The sequence below is a fragment of the Macadamia integrifolia genome, unplaced genomic scaffold (genome assembly GCF_013358625.1).
Source record: "Macadamia integrifolia cultivar HAES 741 unplaced genomic scaffold, SCU_Mint_v3 scaffold_218A, whole genome shotgun sequence".
Classification (NCBI taxonomy): domain Eukaryota; kingdom Viridiplantae; phylum Streptophyta; class Magnoliopsida; order Proteales; family Proteaceae; genus Macadamia; species Macadamia integrifolia.
In genome coordinates this window covers 84,835-89,568 of record NW_024870647.1, presented here as the reverse complement: position 1 = coordinate 89,568, position 4,734 = coordinate 84,835, and the positions used below count along the sequence as shown (strand labels likewise).

Genomic DNA, 4,734 nt, shown 5'->3' with positions numbered 1-4,734 from the left:
CCGTTTAACACCCGATCGAGACCGGCCTATTGTGCACTGGCCTAGCCCGACCCTTTAATGATTGTAGAATACCTATTTTACCCCCCAAATTAGAAAGTAAAAACTAAAAAGTAAAAACATGTTCATATTTTAAATAATGGTTATATTTGGTATCATTTATTAATTTATTGTCATTTTTTTGGGTTTGCATGAGTGGGCCGGAATATAAGAGCACATTTTAAAGAGGGTCCGTTTAAAAACCGGTTAAATCCCGTTTAACATTAAACATGTCCGTAGCCCAATTAAGGCCCGACTAAAGCCCGATTATAGCCCGAGGCCGACCGACCGAATATAAAGTGTACCATGCCCTCAATAACTAAGCCCGATTAGTTAAATGGGCAGACACGGTGTAGCCTTTGAAAGTCTTTAAGCCCGATCAAAACCGAACCGACCCGACCGGTTGACACCCCTATGATGAACCTTAGATTTGTAAAAAAACTTGAAAATCTAAGGTTAAAGTTGAAAAAAGTGAGTAAAGATTCAAGAACTTACTATTCAAATTTTTCAACTTTCAAGTTCAAGGTTATTCTTGGACTATGTTTTTCTCCTTTGAACCATTCACTTCGACAATGTTTCTTTCAATCTACCATTTGAGTCTCCAAAAAGGTGTGTGAATCAAAGGGAAAGAAAGAAGAGAAATATAGAAAACTATTGGTGAGAGTTTGAAGTGTTTGTTCAAACAATAAAAGGCACATTCACGGGAATTTTCATATTTTCAGTCGATACGTACCGATACGGTACCGATACAGTACCGATACGGCTCGATACATACCGATACGGTACCGATACTCTCGATACATACCGATACGGTACCGATACGTACCGATACTCTCTGGAATTTCTAGATTTTCAAAAGTTCGTATCGTAGAGTATCGTACGTATCGGTACCGATACGGTACGGTACGGTACGATACTCACGATACAGCGATACGTAAAAGGGGGGCCCAAAATTCCCCGTAGCGTATCGGTATGTATCGTGCCGATGCCTACCGATACGGATACGTATCGGCCGATACGGCACGATACGCACCGATACTTAAAACCATGTATTGGGCTATCATTTTCAAATTCATTATTTAGTCAATGAATGTAATTTAAAATAAATTATTATGTCTAATAATACATATGTAAATATTTGTACATATGAAGTTGTAGCTTATTAGTTGGAATTAAGTTTATTAGTGGGAGGTACTAAATGCACCATAATTATTTAACTTATTTATCTTAGTTTTTAAAGTTCGAATGTTTTTTTTTTTTTTTAATTTAAATTTTGAATTTTGAATTAGGGAAAGGGGGAGAATCGGCTAACTCTTATATGAGTGGCATGGAATGCCATTTTGGCAAGAAGGTGAGGTGATTGATCCTTATCACAACCTACCATAACCAACTAGTGAAGATTATTGACTACCTAGCCTAGGAGGGAATGTATTAGGAGAAAATAAGGTATCTTCATATAGGGATTAGGTATATAGGATAGAATATAATGAATTTTGGGTAAGTTATCTACAATATCAGAAAATTTAGAAGGTTTTATTTTAGAAATCAAATAAAGGAAGGGAGATTTGATTTTTTAAATAGAAGATTCAAGGGGGAGAATTTCTCACGTTTTGGGAGCCTCTCAAACCTCAAAAACGTGGGAGAAAGAGGAGAAGGAAAGAAGTAGGAAATAAAATAAAATAAAATACGAAAAGAAAGAAAAGAGGTAAGAAGGAAAAATGGAAAGAAAGAAAAAAAGGAAAGGAGGAGGAGGGAATAAACGAAAAACAAAATCAAGGGGAGGGAATTCCACTCACGTTGGAGTCTTGGAGACCTCTTCCCAGCCCAAGTGTGAAATAAAAAATGAGAGAGAGAGAGAGAGAGAGGAGAAAGAAGGAAGAAGAAGAGGAAAAGAAAGGAAGAGATTCAAGGAGGGCCATACCTGTAGGGAGCGGATTGAGATTGCAATCAAAGAACCTTCCGACTGCCATTGAGAAGACGAGCTAATCGCAACAAGGTAGGAAATCGATACCCCTTTTTCATTAGAATTTGTATTTTTAATTTTGGGTTTGAGGAGTAAGATCTTTTAAAGCTTATGATAGGGGGGATTTTTCCTTCGTTATATAATAATACATTTCATTTATATCTTATAACAAATCTAGGATATATTTGTAATTTTTTTTTTTTTTATTTGAGGAATCTCATGATTTAGATAAGATTTTTGAGCCTTGTCAAGGGGATTGGTTTGATATGTAGTGCATATAAAATTTTTATAAAATTATGTGATAATAATAAGGAGTTACAAATTTTTATTTAAATGGTTTTCATACATATGTAGGCCTCTCTATAATTTTATTTCATTTTGAATTCGTTTAGTGTAACAAAAAAATAAGGTTTTGGGACTGTTCTACAGAAGAGACAGATTTAAGACACGATTTTTCATGGACTCAATATCATTTTTAAAAACTGTTTTTGGACATGATATTTTTTGTACATATTTGAAAAATAACTATAGTCACCCACGAGAAAGAATGGTTCAGTTTGACTCTCTTAAGAGATAGTTATATATTTGTTTTTACCATACCTTAGAAATCTGACAGATTCTGAATACTGGGATTGGACCTTAGGAATACTCAATTTAAGAATATTTCTTTTATCTTATTTTCTTACATGTGGTATCCCCACAAGTATACTTTTATCTATAAAAAGTTCTAATCCTTTGGATTTACAGAAGAGGGATAAAATGAATTTCTATTGAACTATGGCCATTTATGCCTAGTACATAGGTCCAATGTATATCAGTACTTGTTTATAAATTTTGAATGATTTGAAGATTGATTTCGAATATGACCCAATCTAATGATTTATATATTTATTAGTCTAGTTTCACCCATAAAAATCCCCAATCCATTTGATTTATGAAAGATGGAAAAAAATATGTTTTATTGGACTATGGTTAAATCTGTCTGGTGCATTTGTCCAGTGCATATACCAGTTCTTGTGTCTGTATTTTGGATGCTTTAAAGATTGATTTAGATTATGCACCCTTCTAATAATTTGTAGCTATATTTTTCTAGTGCTATCTATAAAAATCCTAGACCCATTTGGTTTCTAGTAAAGAGGGAAAAGTAGTTTTTAATGTAGTGTCATCATTTCGGTTTAACAGAAATGGTCACAGTGCAGTATCCTATGTTGAGACCTATTTTGAAGCATCTCAAAGACCTAATCTAGAGATAAGTCCTACTAATAATTTATTTTATTTTAATTCTAATTTAATGATATATAATTTATTTTATCTCTATTATCTATATTAGATGTTATGGAAGTAGAAAAAAGTTAAACATAGAATTGGACATAATCCGAAGAATATGAACGTAATGTATTAGGTGAGCATAATTAGGGACTGTACACTCTATGGGAGAGGGACTAGAGATCTGGTGATTATATACAAAAAACTAAAGTGAATTAATCCATAGGCTTAACATGGTTGATATGCCTCTTGCATTGTTTTGTGAGTAAGAATTCCTCTCATGTTAATATGTTGTGAATGATGTTATGGTGTTTTGAAAGATTATCATGCCATCTCATAGTTTGCTATTAATGACATGCCATGTATATATCATATGCCTACATTTACATAAATGTGATGTTATGCCATGACAGAACATGATAGAACTTCATTAGGAACATGCATAAATGATTTAGAAATATGTTCTTATGCTTAGATCTTTAGTTTCAAAACCAGACCCCAGACTGCACCCCTTTTCAGCAGGGGGTTAGGTGCTGGATGAGGACACTAGAACAGAACTAAGGATAAGATCTCCTATAAGAGGAGTACACTATCCTCTAGAACAGAATAAGAATGAGGGTAAGGATGGGAATTCCCTTACTCCTCCAAAACCAGATCAGAAACTCCCACAAGGGGAGCTCGTATGATCGAGACCCAGTCCAATTAGCCGGGGTTAATGAAAAATGGCTCCCGATGGTGTTTAGCCGGATAATGCTAGAAATGGTAGTTGTCAGATCAACGATTGTGTTCCTCACTCTTACAAAGCGTGCACATGCAGTAGAACAAAGAGAGACACACATGAAATTAATGCTTTTAATATCATATTGCATATAATGTTCTCATGTGTAAGATGTGCTTATTAATGCATTTTTATCCTATGCTTTGACTCATTGAACTATCAAGCTCACCCCCTTTAATATTACTCCCAGACACAGATGATGGAGTATCTGAGTGTGTGGACTGCATTGTAGGCCAGGAGCAACATGATGTTGAAGAAGACGCATGTTAGTTCTTTTTTTTATTCTAATGATAGAGACATTTAATTAGTTATTATGAGATATTAAATAATGGTGTTGAATGATATATTTTGAGTTGATTTTATTTTTTTCCCTTTGGACCTTGTTTTGAAACTTGAAATGTTGACGCCGCCACCAAGCATTGAAATATTTAAATACTTGAGTTTGTGTTTTGATGTGTAATAGATTTATGCATATGTAAGAGAAAGAACCGTTTGGTTGTAAAAAAAAGAAAAAGAAAAATAAATATAACAATCTTTTAGTCACATGCAAGTTAGGAAAAATGTGATCGCGAGATCACCGATTGCGAGAGCGGGACTCTTACCCTTATCTCGGGTTTGGGTCTTCACAACCAAATAACATAGTTGAAATGTTTTGGAGTTGGTTATAAAGTCCAGAAATCAGTACAATCAC

The 4,734-nt window shown here is 34.3% G+C and overlaps 1 long non-coding RNA gene across 1 annotated transcript; it reads left to right on the top strand.

Annotated features, from left to right (window-relative positions):
* Nucleotides 1–1,699: 1,699 nt before the first annotated feature.
* On the top strand, nucleotides 1,700–4,478 carry LOC122071405. Its single transcript, XR_006138177.1, has 2 exons — nucleotides 1,700–2,032; nucleotides 4,234–4,478. It is a non-coding gene; the product is annotated as an uncharacterized LOC122071405 (long non-coding RNA).
* The last annotated feature ends 256 nt before the right edge of the window (nucleotides 4,479–4,734 follow it).